Raw genomic sequence first — 15,115 nt, 5'->3', positions numbered from 1 at the left:
AACAATGTTGACTGTTCACTTCATTTGCGTAAACTGAACGACAGATGAGAAACCTGTCCTGACTGCGATAAAAATAGATCGGTTATAAGAGGTTTTGCTACAATTTTTAAATGATGTTCGTATAATATTATGTCATCCACAATGATAACTGTACAAGCTAATTAAAATACGAAAAATTACCATAGAATGATTTAATTTTTTCCAAAGCTTTTCTTTTTTTTTGTTTACTGACCGTTTCAACTTATAATATTAGGTTTTTTAGATTAAAAAAAGGTTGTTTTGTCACATAAAAATCTGATTCTCAGCGTCTCTCTCGTAATTAATATTACGCTGGACTGGTACTTGAAGCGCAGGGGTGATAACCTTTTCCTCGCGTATTTAACGGTCAAGATTACACTGCTGATAAACGTCGCAGTGCCCTAGACACCGTTGGATGCGAATAAGGGTTAGCAGAAGAATATGAAGAAAGAAACAGGTTAAAAGAATAATAAAAAGAAGAATTACCACAATATGATTGCCGAATCATTTTAAGAAGAATATGAATTTAAAAAAATATTACATTAATTTATGTACATTAATTAAGACATAAAGTCAAATATATAAAAAATTTAAATGTAAGTATAAAATAACCTATGTATTAAATGTTAAAAATCAAACATAATTTTTTTGAGTTTACTAAGTTGTATTTTACTGTCAAAAAACACGTAAAAATCAATATTGCGACTGTATCGATTTTATGTGTTTTTTTTTACAATAAAATACAACTTAATCGACTCAAAAACTCTGTGTTTAATTTAACATTCAATCCATAAATTAAAATGAAGTTCTAGAAATTGAACGCCAAATCAATACGTATAAAATAATCCCTTAAGATCTTTAAAATAACCAATGGTTTTTTTAATTGTTAAGAAATACAAGCTTTGTTAAAAACATTCTGTTCTTAGACGCTAAGTCAAATTATGTAGACGAGTCGCATTCCCCAGTGCGTAGGGATTAAATTAATAATTGCAACAGTGTGCAGTCGGCAGGTTGCGGCCACCTAGCGCAACAGCTGGCGGGCCATGTGCCTCGCAACTATAAAATAGGTGCATTATTTCAGTTTACACCCTTACTTTATTGTATCCGACGTTCAAATGGGGCCTAATAAATTAATATTTCTCAAATCGCCCCAAAAATGAACTTTTTTGAAAAAAATAAGCATAATATCGTAAGGATACTGGCAAAAAACGTTGACTCTAAATCCATGTTCAATAATCCCTGTTATTCAAAGCTTATTTACTACTTCTACTACTACTACCATCACGCCGTTTCCCCGCAGGGGTAGTGAGAGAGGATGGAACGCCATTCATGCATCCCCTCATACATACACGACGATAATTTCGCCTCCTGACCCAGCCGCTTTCGAGTATCTGAGATACCTGATTGATAACTTAATTGTAATGCCTATCGGTTTCGAAGCTAACCGCTTCTTTATCAAGACTGATTAATTAGTGTTGATAAAGAAGCGCTTAGCTTCGAAACCGGTGGACATTATAATTATGTTATAATAAAATATTTATGGTGATTTTCAAACAAAGTTATATTTGAATTATAAAATGGAAAATCACAAAGTTAGTGCTTCAAATATAAATTGTATCTGTGTTAATTGTAATGCAAATCCACTGAGCCATTAATAGTTTGAAAATTTGGCTCGGGGATATTTTATTGTCTCGTAATGCCTTTTTGCATGAGGTCAATATCGCATTGACTTAGTGGAATGCCTTAAAAATTGCCAATGCCAAAAACATGCCAATGAAAAATGGCGTTGGGGTCATCGCACTCAAAACATATAATAATAATAAAAATAGCTTAAAAATATATATAAATTAAAATATAAATTTTGTTTTATTAATCCTACAAAATTTATTCACCCGTTGAATTATCAACGAGGAGCTGGCAGCAGCGAAAATATAATTAAGTATGTGTTAAAAATTGGGAAATTTATTTTATTCATGTAACTCATAAGATATATAAGAACCTCGTAAAAAATTATATTTAATATAATTTTTTGACATCTCATCAAAGACGAAGAGAATATGGAGGTCTGGGCATTTACGGGGCTGACGACCGACGAAGGCTAGTTTAAGTGATCACTTTATACACGTGTAACATTCACCAATTCTACCCATTATTGACAACCACACTACTCATTTTTTTTGGAAGTTCTATATATATATGTATATAACCAATTTCTTGAATCACTAGAACTTCACTAGAGACATCTATTGGTGAGATGAAAAATGCTATTTAGTGAGCAGAAACTATTGTATTAGTATGTGAGGTTTAAATCATGGATTATAATCACATTCATGAGAAACCCCAGAAAATATCATTTTCATTTTTATTATTTTAGCTTATAATTTGACCAGTTAATTTATTTAAAACATTTGGACACACTCAAAATGTTGAAAACATATTTCGTTCAGAAATTTCTTAAAATAATATTTTTAATATCTACACATTAACCTCACTTATTAAAAATAATAAAAAAAACTTTTAAAAAGTGCAAATTTTAATTATTAGTGGCCCCATACACCTTGCGCATAAATTTACAAAAATCCACGTCCCAGCTGTCTATGGCATAGTTATCTATGGTTTCAGCTTATCGGGGATTGGTGATAAATTAGTATCATATAAACAATGGCGCCCATTGTCGTTCCAGCTTTTGCCGCCAATGCATTTATTTATTTCTACATTTGTTATGAGGACGAAATGGCCACCGAGATAAAAGGAATAAAAGATTAACGATTTCTTCAATTGTGGCGTTGGAAATGATCGGATCTTTTTAATGAGATTTGAAGGATTCGGTACGAAAATTTGAATTTGGAAAGTTTCGTTTCAAGGGTTGGCACCTGCTTCGCGCGCCGTTTGCCACCTGCGCGCGCAGAATGCTCGCATTCTTGGGTAGGAACTGCGGTAACTTAATATTATATTATCAAAAAGAGGTAGGTACTAACATAATATCATTTTTAATCATCATAATATTCTACAATAAATACATTTTTTATTTATTTAGTATAGTTACATTTTGCATACAATTTAATACAATTTCTATACATTTCTACTTGATACAATTTTTATAATTTTAGCTGCGCTGAGACTCTCCAAAAAAGAGGCTGAGCTCTTGTGTTTGGAGAGGAAGTTTTTTTCTTCTTATGATGAAACATTAAATTTCAATCATGGACAAAAATGTGTTTAAAATCATCACTTAAAGTCAGTCGAACCCAAATCGTGTGCTCTTTAAATGAATGCTTTGGCGACCATATTTCCTTTGCATAATAATATGCTTCGTCTCTAATGGGACTTCTAATATATGTTTAGAATTATGTAATAGTAATTATCAAAATTCGTCTTATGCGAAAAAAAACTAAAAAATATGTATGCATCACACATTATTAATATTTTTATTTAAAGTAGATTTATATACTTTTCATAACAGCTAATATTTGGTGTATGGAAAAGTGGTGTGGTTTTCTATTCTCTCTGCCTACTCCTGGACAAAGTGACGTGATGGTTAGTTAGTTCGTTAGTCAATTGATTAGAAATCTAAAAAAATATTTGATTATTTTTATTTAAATTTTGAAGCGCATAAGAATATTTTAAATTAAACTTTTGCAATAATTGAAACTAATGCAATTAAAAAAATACTTCAAGATTTTTTTTGCTATCAAAATATATTTAATTTTTCGTTAAATTTTTTGTGATGAAAAAGCTAAAATGTCCTTAACAAATAAGTCGAATCGTTCAACAAAATGATTCGTTTTGAAAATTTCTCGTATACACGAATAATATAACGTGCGCCAAATGAAAGTTTCCATTAAAAATATATGTACTTTAGACAGTTACGCATTCAGTGTCCGAACTGCTAAAAGGCACCATTTTTATCGCAGAAGAAAAAACGTTCGCGCCACATTTGTATTTGAAAAGTGAAACCATAGATTATTCATGAGTATGAGTGAAAAATATTCCAAAATATGGAGCAGTGTGTATTACTGCATATGGCGTAAAAACGATTCGATATGAACGTAACGTAATAAGGCAATAACGGTTTTTTAAATTGGAGCCAAGCACGCAGAAAAAGTGCGAACGATAGACGTTGTTTTACAAAGCGTTTGTTCTAAATTACAATAATTATTTTCACACCGTATTAGAGACGGAATTAACTTAAGCTAATTTTATTTTATGTTGGCAGTAGATTATTGAGTCTACTGGGATCTCCTTAAAATGCATGGTACTGATTTTGTTTTTTGAACAAATGTATGTTGAGGTATTAAAAATAAATAAAGGTTGTTTAAACATTTAAGAAAAAAAAATCCTTAAACGTAAAAAAAAAGTTTTAAAATCAAATACGAATCTAATCCCAAACCGCCAGAAATACTTCGTTACATTAAAAAAATATGATAAAAACCAACACATTTTCTTTTCTTGAATATGCGTTTTAAAGTGTATAGAAAAACCAAGGAATTAGTGATTCACTAAATAATGCAATGTGTGATATCATCAGTGTGTGCAGTGTGTGATATCATGAGTGTGTGCAGTATGTGTAGTTTCTACATACACTGCACACACCCTAAATGTAGTATCTAAATGCAGTATACATTTAGACCTGAAGATGGAAGCATAGCTTCTGAAACTAGTCGTTATAAAATAAACTCAAGTGGTAAAAAAAAAGTATTTTTCTTTTACAATTTATTCTATGTTTAAAGTTACTATAATTTCATTTAATTCATGAACTTATAGTAACTTCAAAGAGTGAAAATTCTAGGCAAAAACACTTTTAATATTATACTACTTAAGGAATAATTTAGGATGCTGATGGCGAGGATCAAGTAGGCGATGTCACTGTGTGCATAATAGAGGACTGCATGGAGTATTGTTCTCCGATTCTCCACTGTTCCCAGCGATCGACATAGAATTCCGTCACGCCAGCGAGCAATGGAGCCCAATTAGTTTATATTCGATCATAATGGCCGGCCACTGGCAATGGCGGAGTTTGTGCAACTTGGCCGTATATTATATTCATTTGTTTAATAATAAAAACGCAACTCATCATGCTGCAAGCTTCTGTAACTCACAGACCCTCGACCACGAGGCAATCTTGATAAATGACATCATATCCAATATGGTACCTACGCACACCACAAAAGAATTGACTACATTCGGAATAGAAGCCGTTCCCGCCAAGTTTTAAAATATTTATCTATGAATTTTAGCCAGTGCTACCATTCGCAAGGTAATAAAATACAACTCTAGGTAGGTACTTTATAGCCATTAAATTATTTTATATTTCCATACAATGTTTCATTATTTTAATGACTGATTTTGTTTACATCGAATGCAATAGTGCAGCGCGCCAGGGGTTTAATTTAATTATACGAGAGTGAGGTGTAACAAGGATTATAACAAAATTTATGTGAAAATAAAATTATGCAAACAATTAATGAGCTGAACGATTCAGCGGAGAATAATATTTCAAGGAAAAATGTAATGATACAAATGAAACAAATCAATTTAATATGCGAACATTTTGAGTGTGTCCAAACACTTGTTCACAAATCTGGATTACCTCCAATTATAGGAGTATTTTTCATATTATTATCAATAATATGAAAACTACTCCTATAATTGGAGACAATTCAGATTTGTGAACAAGTATTTGGAAACACTCAAAATGTTGTAAATAAATAATCTGGTAAACTAATAAGCTAAAATGATAAAAATGAAAATGTGTGAAAATGAAGTTGGAATATACGCCTTGAAGTAAACGTAGTCCTGGAAAAACTTCGCTCATATGGAATAAGTACTAATAAATACTTATAATATTGAACTATGACGCGAATATGGTTGGTAATAGAAACAGAGGAAGACCAAGGAATACTTGGCATGATTAAATATTTTAAATCCGTGAGCATGTTTAGGTCAGAAATAATCGGCGGACATGATCCAGGATTCGGAGCTCACATACTAATAAAAGAGTTTCTGCTCGATACAAAGCTTATTTTCATTTCACCAATAGATGTCTCTAGTGAAGTTCTAGTGATTCAAGAACAATGTTTCAAAATTGGTTCATATATATAGAACTTCCGATAATTTGAGTAGTGTGGTTGTCAATAATGGGTAGAATTGGTGAATGTTACACGTGTGTAAAGTGATAAAAACTTAACACTTAAACCAGCCTATGATGAGATGACTTCTTCTTCTTCTCTTTCTCGGATGTCGGTATTTCTTACTCGGTCTTGTAATGTGTTTCCGGTTATGGATCGGAGAGTCTTCATCTCGGAGGTTTGAAGTCGAGATTTTGTTCTAGAAGTACCTGCTCTTGCCTCAATCCCATAAGTGGCTATTGGTCGAACACATGTTTTGTATATTTAATTTTTTTTATGAGATGTCAAAAAATAATATTAATATGCTAAAGTAATAATACTCATCTTAATAGTGTGGGATGAGATTTTTAAATATAGATAAGAGATTAAATCTCATAAAATTTGATTTTCACGATGTTACGATAAGAGCATATTTAATGGCGATGGTCTAATTTAGTTCCGAAATCATACTGGAGTCGACGCAACATTAAGTAGGAATGATTTAAGATTTCCTAGAGGCCAGTCGATATTATCTTCCATCTCTCACCATAAATAACACTATTTGAAACAGGGAAAACGTTATTTATAACACTACGACATGTGAAGAAGTTTAATTGATTTCACCAGTTAATAATATAGCGAATAAATACTCTAAAATGTATTTCTAAGTCACGAACTCGGAGCGATTTGCTCAATTCTTAACGTCTAATTGATCAACGCCAAATGAGCTCCGAAAAGATTTATGGACTATGATTTATATTGATTTAATATTATTATCTAAAAACGAATATCAAGTGCGAAGAACGTACAGTAAATTAGAGGACTAAACGAATCTTCAGTGCTCCTCTTGTTTTTTTTGTTGTTTTTAACTAGTAACCTTACCTAAGAAATAATAACATACAATATACAGTACATTTTAATAATAATTATAATAAATATTTCCCATTTATATTGCTTATTATCTCATCTTTACAATTTATGTTTTTGCAGTTTTGCATTTACATATACAGACAGCCCTGGCCATATCGCTCACTCCTTTCAACAACGTCATAAATTTAAAAAAAAACTTGATTTTGCAGGAGATCGTTTATAAAGTTAAAAAATATAATGAAATGTATTAAAAATAAATATCAAGCCACTTACTGTACAACAGATCTTTTTAGGTAAAACCTAAAAGTTTTTCCTCCATTTGAAAAATATTTAGTATATTTATAAAAATAAATAAACAATATATTTTCCTCAAAATACAAGAACAACACTTTGTGCCCTGTAGCGGGTAAATATTAAGTTAAAAATATGCCGCTTTTGCTGGGATATAGTACATTTTCTGGGCATTCCGAAAACATGCACAACTGAAAATTATCGATTTTTTTATATATGACGTTGTTGAAAGGAGTGCACAGTGAAAAGTTCAATAAGTGGCTTGATATTTATTTTTAATACATTGTATTATATTCTTAAACTTTAAAAACGATCTCCTGAAAAATCAAGTTTTTTTTATATAAGTATTACGTTGTTGAAAGGAGCGGGCGATATAATATTTATAAATTATGTACAACATATTTTAAATAAATATTCTTTAAAGGTCAAGCGACGAGGCCTTCACACATCAAATTAAAAGATTTTTATATTCATCTGTTGAAGTATTGTGTATTATGAGCTCAATGTGTATTACAAGATGTAACATTATCCATATTAATTGTTGTTTGTGGGAAATTCTCCCAACATTGTTTAGTTTCAATGTCTAGCACACGATTATCGCACGCCATTTTCCGCATCCAATACCGACGCGAAAACACAGCCATTTGGCAAAATATAGTAACGTACAAAAATATTTATGATTTACAGTTTTCGCGTTTTATTTGAGAACTCCATTTTAATTTATGCATTAAATGTTACATCAAACACTGATTTGTCGTCTATTGATGAGTCCACTAAGTTGTATTTTATTGTTGAAAAAACACTTTTTTTATTAAAAAAAAGAGAAATATTTGTGTTTTTATTATTTACACAAATATTTCTATTTCATACTATTTCTGTGAGCCTAAGCGGCTCATAATTAGAAATAGGTATAAAATTTTGGTAGAGTGGGTTCGAACCGAGAAACTCTGACTTAAGAGTCCGCGACACTAACCACGGGACCACAACCCGATACATAAAATGCCATAAATAGGCGAAACAATTGTCACAAAAAAGATTTTTATGTGTTTTTTCAACAATAAAATACAACTTAGTGGACAAAAAAAATAGTGTTTGCATTTAATACATACAGTATTTATTCATTGATTCGATATAAGGTAGCTTTTTCATTGATTGATAGAAGTTAGACTGACCCTAATGTTCGATTCATTGCCCAAACCATCTTAATTCTTAATTTCATCTCACTCACCCTTGCATTCTTTCCTTATATCACTATTCGAACATCTATCATAGATTTTATCTATTTTCCCAACATTTCGACTGCATTCATTGTACTTTTATCCTTCTTTTGTCAACTCCGTGCTTCACTTGGAAGGAATGGATTTGTTTTTTTTAAAAAGCTTTTTGACCGCAATGGCAGTGCCATCTGTTGAACATTACAACAACAAACACAATAATAAACATTGCTCACGGCGGACAAGGTGCTTTTTGACAGCTGCTCAAATACTGTATAACCCACAAGTATCGTCAAAATTAATAGATTTGAAATGTGTGCTACCGTTTTCTTGCTTTTACATTTGACCAGACTAAGCCAGTTACGCGTGGCTGAGTACAGTTAATTAAAAAAAATATATTCTGATCTCAAAAACTAACATGAAGGAAAAAAAGTATTTTTGACACAGATAATATATAAGGAAAGTGCCAAGAAACAATAACTGCGTAAAAATTATGCAAAAAGCTCAATACTAATTTAGAATTTTTTCGTGTTTTTCTTTTTCAAATTAAATGTCGGTTCGGTCGCTTTGGCTGGTCGGCGTTTTCACAATTCACGAAGCCTCCGCAGAAACGCCCGACAATGGCGTCGTCTGTGACGTCACAGCACGCGAAGTTGGCGCGAAAGTGAAAAAGTAGGCGAAAACTACGAGAAGTCATGCTCACACACGTGTGAAGCACATTCTCACTGCACACATTAATCGCTAACTGAGATCGGGTTATGTAAAACGGACTTCTGGATATGTGGGTTAATTTTACGCACTGAGTTACCTACTCGGACGTTAAGTTTAATTATGTAAGTCATTATTACAAGAAAAACAAGTGTAATAGAGAAAATATCACTTTTATGGTAAAATCTGTCGAATTTAAATTGAAGCTTTACTCAGTTAATGCATCTATTTATTTAAATCTATTGCGTCACGTGTTTCGATGCATTCCGCATCATTTTCAAACACCGCATGTGAATCTAAATCTAAAATTTAGACGCGGAATGCATAAAAAAACATGTCACAATAGATTTTAAACAAATAATAGTTTAAATCATTTAAAACTTAAATAGAAATAGAAAATATCTATTTCTGTAGTAAATTTTTGCAATGGAATTATGTATGTTACGGTAGAACCCCTATATTCGTCAGATTCGATATTCGGTATATTGTGATGATGCTATTTATTGCAAAGTGAAGTTTTTTCGATTGAAATGGTTTTTATTATTTTTTCTAGGCTAACAATCCTTTCAAATTAAGTTTTCGAGGTGAAAATACGAGTATTTTAACACAGGTGAATAAGTGTACTGGGGTGGGAATATGGAAGTCTAAGCTTTAAAGACCTGTTATTGGCTGGTGTAAGCAATTTATACAGCGCATAACACTCACCTTCTAGTCAATAACGGGTAGATTTTTATTATTATTTCTTCAGTAAGCTTATTGCATTCGATACAAACTATTATTTAAACAGGCCATATTTGGGCAGGACATATCTGTCGAAGAGACGACGGTCGATGGGGAAGAAAAGTATTGGAATGGCGCCCAAGAACTGGGAAACGAAGCATCGGCCGACCCCCTACAAGATGGCGATATAAGAAGAATAGCGGGAGTGACCTGGATGCGGAAGGCGGAGGATCGAAGAGGATGGAGACTCATGCGGGAGGCCTACGTTCAACAGTGGACGGACACAGGCTGATGATGATGATGATGATGATGATGATGATGATGATTATTTAAACTTAATTTACAATATATTTTTTCCTTCTTACATTACACAAAACATTTATTTTTACATTCTTTCAGACTCTTTTCATTCTTCATACATTCAGGCATCTCATCATACATTTTCAAACCCTTATACATAATACGTAGAATGGTGAATGTTACGCGATGTATAAAGTGATCGAAATCTATCTGTTTCATCCGAGGCTAAGCCATGATAAAAAATGTTATTATTATTATTATAAAATTTTTATAATTATTATTTTTAAGACTTTTATCATTCATTAATAACTATTTATCATTCACAATTTGATTAATATTTTTCATTTGATGCGGAACAAACAGAATAGTACATTTGAGAATTTTATCAGGGGCTTCGATCGTCAGTGAATAAAATGAGCCTCTTTCAGTACCACGTCTTCAATTATTTTTATTTATTATGAATAATTGATTCAGGGTTACGTCAACACCCGCTTAACACGATGCGTGATATAAGTTTTAAATTAAACATTAATATTGTTTCACTAACGCCGTAACACGTCCACCCATAAATTAATCGAAACGTTATCAAAAATAATTGTTATTAATCTCTCGAAAGCCATTACGCATACGAAAGGCTATACCCTAAGAGTGTCGACTTGATTGGATGCAGATTACATCTGGAAACCATTACTTAAATCTTTTATTTAAAAAGTAATCCTGTGAAACGCCCTACTACTTCGATAACATGATGTTTTCATTGTCAATCTCAAGTGATTTTATTGATAACTTATTGCTTGCATATCGAATAATTTATAGGCACTTGAACATCACACCCTCCTCATCGTTCATCGTTCACTTTGTTTGAAATATAGACTACATTTGACCTGATTATGAAATAGTTATTCCGAAATCCAATGTCCATGGAAGCCAAGCTAGCGGTTCACAACGGCGTGCTAGTACCGACACTAATGTATGGAAGCGAAATATGGAACTGGCAAAGGAAGGATGAAAGCAGAGTGAACGCTGTTTAAATACGCTCCCTCAGACGAATGTGTGGAAAATCATTGTATGACAGAATTAAAAACGAAGATATAAGAAAGGAATGTAAGGCTGAACGAGGAATAACTGAAAAGATTAGGAAGAGTTCTTTGCGGTGGTATGGATGGACATGTGGAGCGAATGGATAACGAGAGAATGACTGAAAGAAAATATATGTGGCGAATGTCTGAGTAAAAACAGAACGAGGACGACCGAAAAAGACTTGGCACGATCAGATCAATCAGAACCTAAAATCTGACGGTGTCAAAAGTCTGCGTAATCGGAGGGCATGTATGACTAGATGTATGGATGTGAAGGAGGCGAGGAGTGTATGTCAGGTCAGAAGAGTGTGGCGTTCCATCCTCTCTGCCTACCCCTGCGGGGAAACGCGGGGGCGTGATGGTAGCAGAAGTAGTAGTAGTATTCCGAAATCGGTATTCATGAAGTACATAGTGTGTTTAAGTGGTATTATACAAGGTGAACGATGAATGATAAGGTGAGTGTTATACCACAAAGTTAACAATACTATTAATATATAAAACTTGAACTTCAGTTCAAGGTGGTTTTGATGGATGAATGCACTAATTTCTCAAAAAGAAAAGGATTTTTTTAAATAAAATTTCATTTGGTAAATTAAATCATATTGTGAAACGTATTTCGATGCATTCTGCATCATTTACTATTTGAAGCTTAGTTTAGATTTGTGAATTGTGTCCTTGGGACATATGGAAGGACGAAGGACATGGTAGGAGCTGTTTCCTTGTTTTTACGTGGGAACATGGATAATACGGGGGGAAAAGCATTATTATTTATGGATTTTAATTTTTATTGTTTCAACTTTTTGGAGTTCTTGGGTTTTCGTATCAATATTTTTTTAAGAATTTCTATGTCATTGTTGTTATACTCGTATATGTTATTTATTTAGTGTTTTGCGAACACTGTAAAATTATTATTTGTTAAATATTATTCATGTTTCATGAAATGATTCGGTACAAATCAAAAATTTAGACTAAGCTTCAAATACGGTGTTAGAAAATGAATGCCGTGTTACAATAGATCTTAAGAAATAGTGGTATTTAATAATGACAAAATAAAACCCTTATCCCCACCCCAATGGTGCATAGGGCACTGCGTCATATAAACGCAGTGTTATTTGATCGTTTACACATGAAGGAAAGGTGATCACCCCTTCGCTTCAGGTACCAGTCCAGGGTAATACCAAGTAAAACTTAAATTAAAAAACATTAATGCTACCTAACTCTTGTTTTGAATTTACTAAGTGAATTTTACCAAGTAAAACTTAAATTTCAAAACATTCATTCTCCCTAACTCTTGTTTTGAATTTACAGAGTTAAATTTACTTAGTAAAACTTAATTTAAAAATATTCATGCTCCCTAACTCTTGTTTTGTCCAAGTGAAATTTAAATTGACAATGGATAGATATCACTACAAATGCCGTTTTTGCAAAACGACATTTTCGGCACTAACTTTAGCCTGACGGGGCCGACATATTCAAATCAATGAGTAATTTGTAGCTAAACTCATTGTTAACTATATCATTTGAATACGAAGACCTTGTTCCCTAATATCTAGCAGGCATTGTATTCCGATGTAAACAATACGATTACAAATCCATACACCAGAACAAACAATAATATTCTTGGTATATGGTATTGCTGCCTGATTGCAATGTAAATGCCCTTAGAGTAATATTCTATGTACGTAACAAGTAAAAGGATCAAATTTCCAGCAAGTCTGACAGCAAAATGAGTTGATTACAGACCTATTCAGTTTATCTCTTTCTTTCTCGTATTGTCCGCCTCCGTAGTGTAATGGTCAGAACGCTCGGCTACCGTTCTGGAGGTCCCGGGTTCGATTCCCAGGGGGGGTAAAATAAATATAAGTGATTTTTTCACTGTGATATTTATTCAATATTACCCTGGACTGGTACCTGAAGCGGAGGGCTGATCACCTTTCCTTCATGTGTAAACGATCAAGATAACACTGCGTTTATATGAAGCAGTGCCCTATGCACCATTGGGGTGCGGATAAGGGTTTTATTATATTATTTTATTATTTCTCTTATAGTTAACGATGGGTACAAGTGAAAAGTGAAAATTTGCATAATACAGTATACAGTAGGTTGTCTTTTCTGTTAGTAAAAAATTAATACTTTTTAATGGTTTTGGCGTGTAATAGTTATGGCATTTTCAAACGAATTTGATCTTCACATTCGTTTGAAAATGCCATTACTAGGCGAAACAACTGTCAATTAATTTTGATGTGTTTTTTTAACAGAAAAATACAACTTAGTAGACTCGAAAAATCTATGTTTGATTTATAATAACAATTAAAACACAAACTTTTGTTACTCACTAACTAACCATCGCGACGCTTCTCCGCAGGGGTAGGTAGAGAGAATCAAATGCCTGACCACTCTGTCTTTGCAAACATTCTTCGCCTCATTCACATTCACGCATTGTTCGACTCCTGACTTGACCACAAGTGTTTGGCATACCTGTGGTCTTACTCTGCTCCATTTTCAAAGTACATTCGCTTCATAAATTTGTTTTACCGTTCTTTCCTCACTCATTCGTTCCACATGTCCAAACCATCTCAACACACCTTTCTTAATTTTAACGATTATGCTTTTCAATCAAACATCGTTTTGCCGCACATTTGTCTGAGGGATCGCATTTTGACTGCATTTAGTCTATTTCACCATTCGAACACCTATTAGTTTATGAAAGAGTGGTGAATGATTGAACCACTTCTGACCGATTTTTGCCTTCAATATTTGAGTCCGGTCACTTGCATATATAGCATTATGTCATCTAGAATGTAAAGTCACCTTTGGCATTAAAACAGTTTAATTGAAATTCATAATAAAACACAATTACATAAAAAGTGCATATAAATTCAATGCAATTGTATAAAGAGTAACATTCTCAGGGTTACAATGCATTGTCTCAAACAAGTACTGTGCCAACTCAATATAATGTATGAATTATTTGTGAAATTCACAGTTTTTCAACGTGCGTCATCCCAATTTACGGGTATTCTAACTTACGTTTAGCCGTAACTAACAAAAAAAATAGTCAGTATAGTTATTTCCGATCGTAATTATATTTGTTGCTATTAAAACCTGAATTAAACCTGATTGTCCGCCTCCTTAGTGTAATGGTCAGCACGCTCGGCTACCGTTCTGGAGGTCCCGGGTTCGATTCCCAAGGGGGGTAAAATAAATATAAGTGATTTTTTCACTGTCATATTTATTCAATATTACCCTGTACTGGTACCTGAAGCGGAGGGCTGATCACCTTTCCTTCATGTGTAAACGATCAAGATAACACTGCGTTTATATGATGCAGTGCCCTATGCACCATTGGGTGCGGATAAGGGTTTTTTATTATTAAAACTGCTGATTATAGAAGTATAAATTTAAGAAGATTCAGTGTAATTGTGACGCAGCTTTGGAAGGTTCTTCGATTCTATGTAATGTTGTTAGCTGCTGGAAAAATGAGTCATTTTCTTAGGTTTTCGGGACATCGGGACACCTCTGTCAATAATCGGTGACATGTCCCGACATACTGGGATGAATGGCTACCCTCGCTATCATGGATTAGGTCCAGGGTTTGTTTCCAAAATAAAAATCATTGCTTTCATGTAATTTCCGTGAAAATCTCTGTATAAATGGAATGCAGTGACCTATGCAACCCTAGGTAGAACTAAGAGAAGAGTGTATGTATATGTATATACTTATAAGAAATTTAAAAAAATAGAAGATATAAAAATTCTTAAGAAAAAAATTAATGATCATTACATATAAATCTTGAAAAAAATATAAAAAT

The 15,115-nt window shown here is 32.9% G+C and overlaps 2 protein-coding genes across 3 annotated transcripts in view; one reads left to right on the top strand and one right to left on the bottom strand.

Annotated features, from left to right (window-relative positions):
- The window catches only part of pnt (ETS transcription factor pointed), a 328,008-nt gene that overhangs the window by 92,110 nt on the left and 220,783 nt on the right, over positions 1-15,115 (bottom strand). The gene's annotated exons all lie outside the window — the stretch shown is intronic.
- Polr1F (RNA polymerase I subunit F) overlaps positions 1-15,115 on the top strand; it is a 185,870-nt gene that overhangs the window by 148,396 nt on the left and 22,359 nt on the right. The window lies entirely within an intron of this gene.

This window comes from Brachycentrus maculatus, unplaced genomic scaffold, assembly GCF_059751285.1.
Source record: "Brachycentrus maculatus isolate JH-2025_06_01 unplaced genomic scaffold, ASM5975128v1 h1tg000104l, whole genome shotgun sequence".
In the NCBI taxonomy this organism is placed as follows: domain Eukaryota; kingdom Metazoa; phylum Arthropoda; class Insecta; order Trichoptera; family Brachycentridae; genus Brachycentrus; species Brachycentrus maculatus.
The sequence above is the reverse complement of the archived record's forward strand: the minus strand, read 5'-3'. Positions and strand labels throughout refer to the sequence as shown.